This window comes from Gracilinanus agilis, chromosome 3 (genome assembly GCF_016433145.1).
Source record: "Gracilinanus agilis isolate LMUSP501 chromosome 3, AgileGrace, whole genome shotgun sequence".
NCBI classification, from domain to species: domain Eukaryota; kingdom Metazoa; phylum Chordata; class Mammalia; order Didelphimorphia; family Didelphidae; genus Gracilinanus; species Gracilinanus agilis.
The window spans coordinates 16177329-16190237 of NC_058132.1; the positions used below are offsets into that span (position 1 = coordinate 16177329).

The 12909-nt window shown below is 42.5% G+C and overlaps 1 pseudogene; it reads left to right on the top strand.

Annotated features, from left to right (window-relative positions):
* The first annotated feature begins 716 nt into the window (after window positions 1–716).
* On the top strand, window positions 717–12223 carry LOC123240784 (annotated as a pseudogene).
* Window positions 12224–12909: the final 686 nt, after the last annotated feature.

The window sequence follows — 12909 nt, forward strand, 5'->3', positions numbered from 1 at the left end:
TGAAGTGATAGGGAGAGTCCTGGATTTGGAGTTGGAGGACCCAACTGGGCTCTGCCACTTTCCATCATTGTGACCTGATGAGCTTAGGATCAGAGGTTCAGAGCTGGAAGAGACCTCAGAGGCCAGGTAGCCCAATTCCCTCCATTTACCTTCACTTTACAGAGGAAGAAACTGAGGCTCAGAGCTATAAGGTAACTCAATAACTGTCCAAGAGAGGATTTAATCTAGCCCTTCCTGATTCCAAGTCCACCACTCTCTCCACAATGCTATGCCTTCTCTCACTAAAGTCCTTTCTAGTTATGGTCCTGTGATCTGGATTCAGTTCCAGGTCCTGATACTTAGGCAGCTATGTGACTTTACTTCTTTCCAAACTTGAGATTCTCCATTTGTAAAAAGGAGGAAATTGGACTAGATGGTCTGAATTGAGATTCTGATTCTAACACTTCATTAGCTGAATGTGGCTGAGTATATTCATCTGTGAAATGGGAATAAACTTATCCCGCCCTCCCTACCATAATCATATGTATGTTAGATATATGAAAAGCCCTCTGTAATTCTTTCAGTGGTCAAGAAAAGGAGTTAATTATTCTTTTCTCCCACATCCTGCCACCCTCTCTCTTCTTTTCCAACCCATCTTCATGCCTTGGCAGAGTCAGAGAACCAGAAGGTGATCTGCTGGGCAAAGTTGACCATCCTCAGGTTGACCCTGCCTCAAGATGGAAGTACAGTGCTGAATACTGTTCATCTTCTTGGGACTGCTGTTTGTAATCATGCTGGTGCTGCATGACCAAGATTACAAACACCATAACAGCTTCCTCCTGAAAACCCCAACCATGCACGAGCCCATGCAGTCTCCAACAATGCCCACACCCAGCATCCTGACAAAGAAAAATGTCTCCAATGATCTGATCCAAAGCCAACAACTGGAACTTCCCAAGGAAAAGTTGCCAACCTGCCCCAAAAAACTCTCCTTTAATCAGTAAGCTGGAACCTTGAGACTCGGTCATGGGAAAGATCTGGCTGTCTGATGTGGTGGGGGCAGATAAGCGTAGGGGGCCCATTCCCTTATTTGTTCATTCATGTGTGTGTGCATACACTTGTTCATTGGGCAAGCATTTTTATGTGAAATGCATTAAACCTCAATTATTGCAAAGGCTTCCTAATTGGCTTCCCTGCATCTAGCCCCTCTCCCTCTACAAGCCATCCTCTATGTACCTACCAAAAATGTTTTAACTAAAGAATACATTTGACCATATTCCTCCTCTACTCTCCTGGTTCCCTATTGCTTCTGGGATAAAAGAGAAACTCTCTTGTTTGGCATTCATAATCCGTTAAGCCTGATCCCAACCTACCTCTTCAGCTTTATTTTATATTACTCTCTTTCCCCCATTCTATAATCCAGACATGTCCCAACTTTGGGTCTTTAAACACACTTGGGCAGTTGGCCATGCCTAGAGTGCCCTCTCTTCATCTCTACCTCTAGTCTCATTTTATTTTATTTTGTTATGTTATGTTATTTTAGTTTTTAAACCCTTACCTTTTGTCAAGGCAGAAGAATAGTAAGGTCTCAATGGAGGTTAAATGACTTGCCCAGGGTCATACAGCTAGGAAGTGTTTGAGGTCAGATTTGAATCCAGGACCTCCCAGTTTCCAGGCCTGGCTCTCTTAACTTCTGAAGTACCTAGCCACCCTTCTTGTTTCATCCACTTCCAACTTGCCTTGTGTTTGTTCCATATGAGTTTCCTGTACACATAGCTGTGTATCTGTTTCCTCTAATAGAAGGTAATCTCCTTGAGAACCTGACCTATGGTATTTTTGTCTTAGGATCCAAAGCACTTAACATAGTGCCTGGCACATCCTTGGAGCTGCCATTCTCCTTAGAGAAGGGAAGGGAATAAACATTTATAGATGACCTACTACATGCCAGACACTGGGCTAATCACTCTTTTATGAATCCAATTCTTTTTTTCTAGGGAAAATTGCTTTCAGTTATGCCCTCTACCTACTGGCTTTCTCTTGTGGTCCCAGTGACATTCCTCCTGGTTTTTCTGGAAGACTTCCCCACTCCCTGTCATTCATCCTGTTTTGGGTTGTGGATGCCCTGTTGGGAAATCTCATCCATCATTTGGCCAAGGTGGGAATTAGATAGTCTGTAACATTTGAGATTTCATTATTCTTGATCAGAGTGAGAGTAAGGGTTAGAGTCAGAGGGTAGGGTTGGAGTCAGAAAGAGGAAAATATAGGGTTAGGTCAGAGTCAGAAGGCATGAGTGCACTGGTCAGGGTAGAACCCTCTCTTAATCATTGAGTCAGGAGGGTGGGCACCGACTGACCTGGCCTCATTGTTCTCCTGTTACCCTCTTCCCCTTTCAGTTGGCCCCGTGGAGGTGAACCTACCCATTAATCTAACCCTGGATGAAATAGCTCAGGAGAACTGGTCCAGCTAGGGGGCCACTATCAGCCACCCAACTGCTCTGCTGTTTACCATACAGCCATCGTCATCCCCTACCAGTCACGGAGAAAGCACCTCCAGGATCTACTCTACCATTTTCACCCCTTCTCGCAACAGCAGCAGATCCACTACACCATCTATGTGGTACACCAGGTGAAGTTGGGAGCAGGGGCAAGTGGAGGAAGGAGATCTCACCAACCAATCTGGAAAGGTATTAAGGGTTCTGCCTTCTTCTCCAGAAAAACAAAACACGGTGACTCACACAGGTCTCTCCTCAAGGACACAAAGACAAAGAGAGACTTGACCTAGAGGGATATATATATATATATATATATATATATATATGATTATTGACTATTATATAATCATATATATTATAGATATAATAATATATATGATTATATAATGATTATTAAAGGAATTATTTCAGAGTGTGAAAGATATATTGTTGTGCCCAAGATTGTGAGATTGCTGAAGGTTTTGTTTTTCAAACCCTTGCCTTCTGTCTCAGAATCTATATTAGGTATTGGTCCCAAGGCAGAACAGCAATAAAGACCAGGCAATAGAGATTAAATGATTTGCCCTAGCTCTCATAGCCAGAAAGTGAGATCATATTTGAACCCATGACTTCTGGTATCTGGACTGGCTTTTAATTCACTGAGCCACCTATCTACCCCATCATTATGCCACTTTTTAGAGGAAAGTAAGTGCACTATATTTAAACTTTTTTGATAACTTATTTTATTTTTTAATTAAAATTAAAATTAATTTATCTTTCTATGTGAAAGAAAAAAACAACTAAAATCTCTTTTAATAAATATGCATTGTAAAACAAACTCCTGCCTTGGCCACAAAATGGTTCTTCATCTTGAATCTATGACCTCTCCAGTGGTAGTCTGGCAGTCTGTTCCATCATAAGTCTTCTGTAATGTTGGTTGGTGGTTGTTTTGATTACAATTGTAAGATCTTTCAAAGTTGTTTGTCTTTACATTGTTGTCATTATTGTATCAGTCTGTCCTTCTTTTACTCTGAATCAATTTAGACAAGTCTTCCCAGGTTTTTCTTACTCTGATCAATAGGAATGAGTTTCTTTTATATCTTGGAAATGGGTCCCTTATTAGAGAAATTAACTAAAAAGAGTTTTTCTCTAGTTAACAGTTTCCCTTTTCATCTCAGTTGCATTGGTTTTGTTTGTGCAAAAATGTTTTCTATTTTATGAAATTAAATTGGACATTCTATAATCCCTGAGTTCTTGTTGGACAGTAACTTCATTCCATCAAGTCTGTAACAATTAGTTAATCAGCTCACCAGTGACAGAGACAAAGTGGAAGTGGATTTTGGTCATCAATTCTGATTATGTTTAGGTAGTATCTGTTTACTTCCTTACCAAAAACATCCCCTCAAACTTTAAATTAATCCATATATTTTGTTTGGACATATTAGGCAACCCTCCAGACATTTACTAAGTGCCTATTGTGGGTAAGGCTATTCAGTGGAGTAACCAAGTCCCGGGCTGAGTATAAAAATGATAAGTTATTTCTAAAGCCTTTAGCAACTGCTTGAACTACCTGAGAGGTAAAGGCTAGCCCATTATCTATCACTCTGGAGAGACTTAGGGAGGCTGAAGCAGGAGATGATGTCCCTGAGGAGATGTTTTTCTACCTCATTCACTGTCCCTGAACTTTAAAGGAAGGCTTCCACCCATCCTGTAAATATTTCAGCCAACACTACAAGGTGGCATATGAGTGAAGTCTAGCTGCCAGTCCTCCTTGGGGAATGACCCTCACCTCTGAATAAGTTGCAGGAGAGAGGGTGGGTACACTCCTACTTCCAGATGGTACTGGGAACAAACATGACAAGATTTACATGTCTGGGGGCAATTTAGACAACCCAAAGCCCTGGTGTACAGGCTAGGTGAACCTGGTGAGGACCTTGGGTCCCAAGTGGTAGATGGACTGGTAGAGGTCTTTGAGGATATTTAGTAAGCTGTCTTCCAGATAGCCACTGGTAGCCCTTAGCTTCCAGGGTACTCTGAACCCTATGTGGGGTTTGTACTTCCAAGAGATATCTCGGGAGTCAGTTTTGAGGTTTCATTGATCAGGAGGTCAGTAGTATTTGCCACTGCCCAGAGGCAACAGGATCCAATTGTTTTGAAAAATAAGCAACAGGGATTGGAACCCAGATATTGAACCAGAACACCTAAGACTTGGCCCCTTCCATTGTCTATGATGACTGTAAAGGATTTCAAAAGATCAGGCAAGGGCTAAGGCTGGTGCACAAGTAAGTAACTTCTTGAGTCTTAAGAAAGCGTTCTTCTTCTCAGTGCCCCATATCATAGGGTCAGAGGCTGGTCCTTGAGTGATCTCAGAGAGGTTTAGCAATGAGGCCAAAGTTGGGGATCCAAAGGTGACAAAAACCAGCCGGTCCTAAGAAGGACTGTTTCTTTGTCTCTAGAGTAGGATGATGCAGACTGATTTCTTCTCTTCTGTTAGAGAGTAAGAGGAGGGTGTGAGGTCATGCCCTAAGTATTTAGCTGACTGACAGCTTGTGTCTTTGAAAGAGAAACCCTCTAGCCACATTCTCTGAGAAAGTTCAAGACAGCTACAGTGGCCAGAAGGGAGGAGTTTCTTGAAGGAATGCAAATAAAATATCATCCTCATATTAGAGAAAAGAGTTGTCTCTCATGTCTAGGTCCCTAAGATTTTTTCTGAAAGCCTGACCAAAAAGATGAGGGCTATCCCAAAAACTTTGTGGAAGGACAGTCTATGTGTATTGATGGGAATTATGATGACCAAAAGCTGCCCTCTCAAAAGCAAACAAGAATTGAGAATCTGGATGAAGGGGAATAAAAAACAAAACAAAACATCTTTCAGATCCAGAGTGGTAAAACAAGCAGTATTACCAGGGATTTGGACTGGGAGTTTGTATGAATTTGACACTTATAGGGTGGATGGAGATGGCAGCCTCATTGATGGTTCCTAGGTCTTGAACCATTTGGTAAATGTTTGAGGACTGAAGGAATAGGGTATAGGAGATTGGCAAGGAATTAAAAATTAATAAATAAAAATTAATAAAAAGTTAAAAAGCCATGTGTAAAAACTTATCTATGAGAGGCTGGGGTCCCAATCATGCCTCAGGCTTTGTAGGGTATTGGCAGTGATTAGGGATTTGAGTGGGGTCTTGGAGAAAGATCTGGACTGGAGTGGCATCATTGATCTAAGCAGGGATACTCTGATCCCAGACAATAGGATCCACCTGTTCCCAGATCTCAGTGGGAAAGTTTGGTGGGCATTTCAGGATTGGGATAAGCAAAGGGGTAAAGGAAAAAATAGAGCCCAGTTTTTCCGTGAGATCTTTACCAAGGAGGGAAACCAGACAGGATGGAAGGATCAAGAATTGGTAAGAGAAAACCTGATCTTTTTTTTTTTAACCCTTAACTTCTGTGTATTGACTCCTACGTGGAAGAGTGGTAAGGGTGGGCAATGGGGGTCAAGTGACTTGCCCAGAGTCACACAGCTGGGAAGTGTCTGAGGTCGGATTTGAACCTAGGACCTTCTATCTCTAGGCCTGACTCTCAATACACTGAGCTACCCAGCTGCCCCCGAAACCTGATCTTGATATCAACAGGTGAGAGAACCTGTCTTCCTTCCAGTACTAGCCTACGAAATATAAAATGGATTCTTTTGAGTACATCAGAATGAAAAGTTTCTGCACCAATATAGCAGATGTTGCTCAGATTACAAGGAAAGCAGAAAGTTGGGGAAAACTTTTTCTAGGCAGTCTCTCAGATAGAGTTCTCATACCTAAAATATATAGAGAATTTTGTTAAATTCATAAGAATGAGAGCTATCCCCCAATTGATAAATAGGCAAAAGATATGAACAATTTTTGGATGAAGAAATCAAAGCCATGTATGGGGTTATGAAAAAAATGCTTTGAATCACCACTGATTAAAGAAATGCAAACAAATTCTGAGACATCATCTCACATCCATCAGATTGGCTAAAATGACAAAAGGGAAATATAATAAAATGTTGGAGGGTTGTGGGAAAATGGGACACTAATATACTGTTGGTGGAGCTGTGAACCAATCAATTTGGAATTACATCCAGAAAGTTATAAAACTGTATATATCCTCAGACCCAGCAATACTATTTCTGGGGCTATTTCCCAAGGAGATTAAGGGAAAAGGAAAAGAATCTATATGTTCCAAAATGTTTATAGTAGCATTTTTGGGGGGTGGCAAAGAACTGGAAATTGAGAGGATGCCCATAAATAATTGGGGAATGACTGAACAAATTGTGGTATATGATTGTGATGGAATACTACTGTGTTATAAAAAATGATGAACAAGCTAATTTAAAAAAAACCTTGGAAAGAACTATATAGGATAATGAATAGCAAAATGAGTAGAACCAAAAGAACTTTATATACAGGTTCATATTTAATACTTGAAGAATAACATGTGATTATCACTTCCAGAGAATGGACGGGAAAATGGAAACATGAAAGACATAATTTGTATATTACATACCTGTCTCCTGGATGATGCCTTTTATGATGCAGGGAGAGGCCAATATATTTGTAAATAAATAAATCCTGTTAATAAAAATATGTTCAATTTTCTTGATGAAAAGAGAAAGTCCTTACTTTAATGCCAGGAAAACCTGAGTTCCACCTCTGACAGATACTGACCTTAGGACCTTGGGTAATTCATTTCATTTTTCTGTACCCCAAGGAACTCTCTAAGACTAGATGGTACTCACTTATACCTAGAAAATCACAGGGGTGGTTCTTCTTTCTTCTTGGAGCACTTGGAACCATGGAGAATATGCTATTCTGCTCACCTACTAGAGTTTATCCAACTATACCCCAAACATTGAACACATGTTTTGTTTCCAGATTTTTGTCATCATAAATAATGTGTCTGTGAACATGTTTGCAATTATGAGTATTTTCCTGCAGTCAGGAATCTGCTTGCACTATAATCCTTATAGTATGATCCCTGGCTCAAAGGATTTGAACAATGCAGTATTTTTTTTCACATAATTCCAAATTCTTCTACAGAATAGTATAGGATTCTGGACTGACATTAACTGGATGATTCCTTGACAGGTTCTCATCTGTCAGATGCAAGGAGGACTAGATGACTTCTAGAATCCTTTTGAATCTAAACCTATGATATTCTGATTAGAAGAGCTCACAGCTCTCTCAGAGGATTTATAGAATTATAGTCCTAGAGCTAGAAGGGACCTCAGATACCATCTGGTCCATCCTCACCTCAACCCCCCCCCCCAACCCAATCATAAAGTCTCAGAGGAATTATGTGACTTGCCCAGGGTCACCAAGGGAATCAGCATCAGACTCAGAATTCAAACCTGGGTCCTCTGACTTAAATGTCAGTCCTTTGGCCATTGTCCCATACCATCTCACAACTCTTCTAAAAAAAGACTTATAAAAAATATTTTATTAGTTTTTCTAGTTTGATGGGATGAGCTTATTTTAACATGTATTAGGGAGATTGAACATTTGGGGAAAGGGGTTGACTATCTTCTTTTGAAAGCTATTTATATTCTTTGCTTGACTAATGGGAAAGAGCCTTACTTAGTCTTAGAGATTTATGTTAATTTCCTCCAGGTTTTAGATGTCAGACTTTAAGTAGAGAAACTTAAGACAAAAATCTTCCCCTCTTCATTTTTTTTTTAATTTGGGTTGCATTGATTTTATCTATGTAAAAGTCTTTATTTTTGTATAATCAAGATAACCTGTTTTGACCATTCTGATCTTTCTTCTCCCATCCCATGGCTGTTGGGGAAGGAATGAACTTACACTGTCTGAGTTCCAGATGAACAATTTCACCTTTAACCAAGCAAAGCTACTGAATGTAGTCTATAGGGAAGCCATGAAAGAGAGTCCTTGGACCTGTATTTACTTCCATGATGTGGATCTGATTCCTGAGTTTGACCGTAACATTTACCACTGCAGTGTCTTTCCCCTACATGCTGCAGCAGCTATTGACAAGTTCAAGTATAAGTAAGTGAGGGCAGAGGGCAGAAAGGAGCTATTCCTGAGAAGAGCCATTCCAGGGACCAGAGAGGAAAGTTTATCAAAGAGGGCTATCCTAGGGGTCATAGGGGAGGGGCTATCCTGGGGTTACAAATGAGGGCAATGTAGGGAACATATTAAAGGGCCTGCCTCTAGGACAAGAAAGGAAGGGCTATCCCCCCAGGTAAGAGAAGAGGGACTGTCCTAGGGACCAGAGAGAAGTTACCTCAGAAGCAAGAGGTGAGAGGCTACCTCTAGGGCCAGAGAGGAGGGGCTCTCCTTACAAGTCATAGGGTAAAAGTTACTAGGTGGCTCAGAGCCAGGAGAGGAGGAATTTTCATGAAGGTCTTGGGCAAAGACCATTAAAAGCAATTCTCAGAAGAATTCTAACTACCGTGACATTTGTTCTACTGGGGCCTCCATCTGATTCAGCCTCTCCTTCACAATTATAGGCTTCCTTACTATAAATATTTTGGAGGCGTGATAGCACTGCAACCCTCTCACTATGTGACAATCAATGGCTTCTCCAACAACTACTGGGGACGGGGTGGTGAGGATGATGATACTGCTACCAGGTAAGTAATTCCTGCCTAGGTAGGTCTGATGGGGGTTGGGGGGCTGGGAGCAGAGGAAGGAATTGATGGGAATTCTTTCTTCCACACCTCCCCACAGACTTCTGAATGAACTGCTGATCTCCCAGCCACCAGTGTTATTTGGTTGATACCACATGTTGAAGCATGATCAAGACAAAGGAAATGAGGCCAACTCCCTAAGGTGAGGGGTCGATGTAGATGAGGGGGCATGGAGGATGAGACATTGCCTTTCTCACCAACCTTTATTGAGGGCTTTACCTGGAGTGGTTCCTACTTTCCCCAAGCATTCTACGGTTGGCATCCGAGACCAACTCCTGCCTCCAGAAGACTCCTATTCTGGAGAGCTCTTGGATAGGAACGCACTCTCAAGATTTTATCCTTGAAGTAAGACAATCAGAGGTCTCCTTGGATTAGAATGGTTAGAGTCAATGCCTTTGTAGAAGGGTCATTGACTTGCCCAGTGATTTTACCTGAACAGAGAAGGCATTATAGTGGGTAAGGAGAAAGCCTCAGAGATCAAACTGGAATCAATCTAAGTTCATTCTTCTGGAGGGAGTTGTGGTTGACCCATGGGCCACCCTTAGAAAGGAGGAGAAATTATATTTGGATTCTGGTATTTTCAGAGGATTTATTTCTGGTTATTCTCCTTGGGTCATGATCCAGATCATCTCTTAATAGATGGAGGTTATATCAATCCAAACCTTCAGGTCCCAGGGGGCAGCTGAGTAGCTCAGTGGATTGAGAGTCAGGAGGTCCTAGGTTCAAATCCGACCTCAGACACTTCCCAGCTGTGTGACCCTGGGCAAGTCACTTGACCCCCATTGCCCACCCTTACCACTCTTCCACCTAGGAGCCAATACACAGAAGTTAAGGGTTTAAAAAAAAACCTTCAGGTACCAGATCTGTAAAATGGGCTTAATACTCAACTACCTGCCTTGTAGGTGACTTTGAGGAGAAAACTTCAGAAAATGTGAACCCCTAAAGAAGTGGGCAGGACAAGAATGGAAGTAGATGGGAGGTGGGACTGCATGCAGATCATCCCAGGGCCTGTGAAGACACATTCTTCCTTCTCGATCCCCCTATCAGGTTTCACTTCCTCTGCAGAACCCATTTTAGATGGCATTATGATGAGATGAATACCCTTGTCTACACCTTGCTGTCCAGGACACAGACCCCACTCTATACCAACCTCACAGTGAACCTTGGTTTCGATAATTATCACAGCCCTTCCTATGAGGAACCCTGGCTTCTACTTTCCCATCTCCCCTTCTGCCTTGAACTCTGGATCTCCATCTGCTCTGCTCTTCCCACTACATCCCCTATCTGTCTCATTCATCAAGCCTCAAAGCCAGGCACCCAAGACAAAGACACAGGGAGCCAAACAGAGAGGAAATATAGAAGGAGGCAGTGAGGACGAGCCTCTTAATTCCATAGCTTTTTCCCTCATTCTAATTTCTTATTAAAGTATATTTTATTTTATACAATGCATGCATACTCCTGCCCACCATTTGGGTCACCTCTAGCTACAGAGATTTCTGTCATCTGGGTCTACATGGGGATGAAGGCTGGGAGAAAAAAGCCTATTTGAGGCAAGAGCCACAATTTCTGCCCTTGTTGAACCATTAGTCTCTGCCTTGGGAGGGAGGTCTGATGGGAAGAGAGCTGTTAAACACAGCCACAGACAACACTATTAGGGAAACACACACGTACTAATCACAAATGTACCTCCATGGCAGCATGTGAACTCCGGTTGAGAAGGGTCAGAGATATTGGCTGGGATTCGTTTCCCATGGTATCTTGGAGAAGAGAAATTTGGGGGTCCACTTTGGAAATGTTCCCAAAGAAGAAGTTCCTGGGGAGGCATTGAATATGACTAACATTCCTTAGAGATCCTAATTCAGGGGACCCTTCACTCCTATACCCTTTAATTGGAAGACAGCAAAAGTCTCCTTCACCTTGTTTCCCTTGGGGACTGGCTGAATCCAAGTGTCTGTTACCAATGCTAGACAGAAAGCCCTTGCCCAGGAGCACCTGCTGGACAGAAAGGAAAGGAAGAGAGGAACTATGGGTAAGGGATGGGGGAATCCAGAACCTTTATTCTGGACTGTAAGGATCTGTCTGGTCTCTGGGTAGAACCTAAGGAGTTTTGGGGGCCTTTCCCTGGCTGGGAGAAACCAATGAACCAGTCACCAAAATGCAATGCTAATCCAGGCTGGGAAGTAGAAAGGGGAGAATGAGAGGCAGTCTAGGAGCCTCAGATTCAGGGATGTGGCAGGGGAGAGGAACATCATTTGTGGATTGTCAATGCTTATGAGAGTGGAGGCATGTATCCTTCTTCCTTCTTGTCATCCAGTGGTTCTCTTCTTGTAGGGAATCTTCTCCCCAACTTCTTTACTAAACTCACCCCTGAGAATGGAAGTGATTTGAAGAGTGCAAAGCTCATATACACATAACTCTATGCCTCTCATATTGTAGATATTATTACCTGGAAAACTGAGACCCAGGGATATGTGTGGCCTTGGGACCCACAGCTGGTGTCCCAGGTAGGATTTGAACCTGCATCTGATTACCGGGTTCAAAAAGCAATCATCAGATCATCCCTGACTCCTCACACTGACCCACTGGATGGCACAGGTGGAAGCGGTGGCCAAATCTTTGTATCTTCACAGTGTCAAGATATGTCTCATCTATAGCTTCTTCTGTCTAAACAGACACCAGCTCAGTTCAGGCAAAAGCTTTCCTGACTCATGTGTCTCCCCACTTCACTCCAATCCATCCTCCACTCGACGGCCAAAGTGATTTTCCTATTGAATAGAAATGGCCATATCCCTTGCCCTTGGTCAGTCAACTCTAATGGCTCCCAGTTGCCTCCAGGATCCAACAGAAAGTCTTCTGCTTGACATCTTGTTAGTCTTACTACACTTTATTCCTCTCCATAAAGTCTTCAATCCCACTCTCTTGGCCTCCATATCGTTGACATTGCCTTTCCTTGTCTTTGTACATTTGGACTGGCCATACCCCAGATTTCCGATGCTCTTCCCTCTCACTTCCCTCTCTGAATTCCCAGCTTCTTCCAGAGTCTCAGATACATCCTGCCTTCTGGAGGGGCCTTTCCTGCTCCCCCTAGCAGCTAGCAACTGCCCCTTCCAGGTTCTCTTTCCTGCAGCCTGTGTCTTGTGCAACCTAGTTATATATATGACATCTTCTTCTCTAGAATGAGAACTTCTGGAGGGAAGGGACTCTTTGACCTTTCTTTGTTTTCTAGTCCTTAGCACAGAGCCTGGTATAGGGTGGCACAGCCCTCCTTATATGTTCCCTCCTCTACTGTGCCACTGCCACTACCCTAGATCACACCTTACTCATCTCATGCCTGGACTGTTGTCATAATCTGCTGGCTGCTTTTTTACTTCAGTTTTCTCCTCACTCCAGACTATCCTCCACTCAGCTGTCAAAGGGATCTGTACCATGTCATTCCCCTATTTGGTAAACTCAAATGGCTTCTTATTACTCCATGATAAAATGAAAAATCTTGTTGCACATTCAATACCTTTTGTAGTCTGGTTCCTTCCTAGTTTTCCAGACTTACACCTTACTTCCCTCCACATAATCTGCAATGCAGTAGCACTGGCCTCCTCAAACAAGACATGCCATCTCACACGAGCTGTCCCCAATGACTGCAATGATGTCTATCTGTCTCTTCTCCTCTCCTCTTCTCTCCTCTCTTGTTCTCCAGTTCATTTTACAGAAGAGGAAACTAAGACCTTTAGCATTAAGAGACTTACCCAGGGTGACACAGCTAGCAAGTGTTTGTGACTAGTTT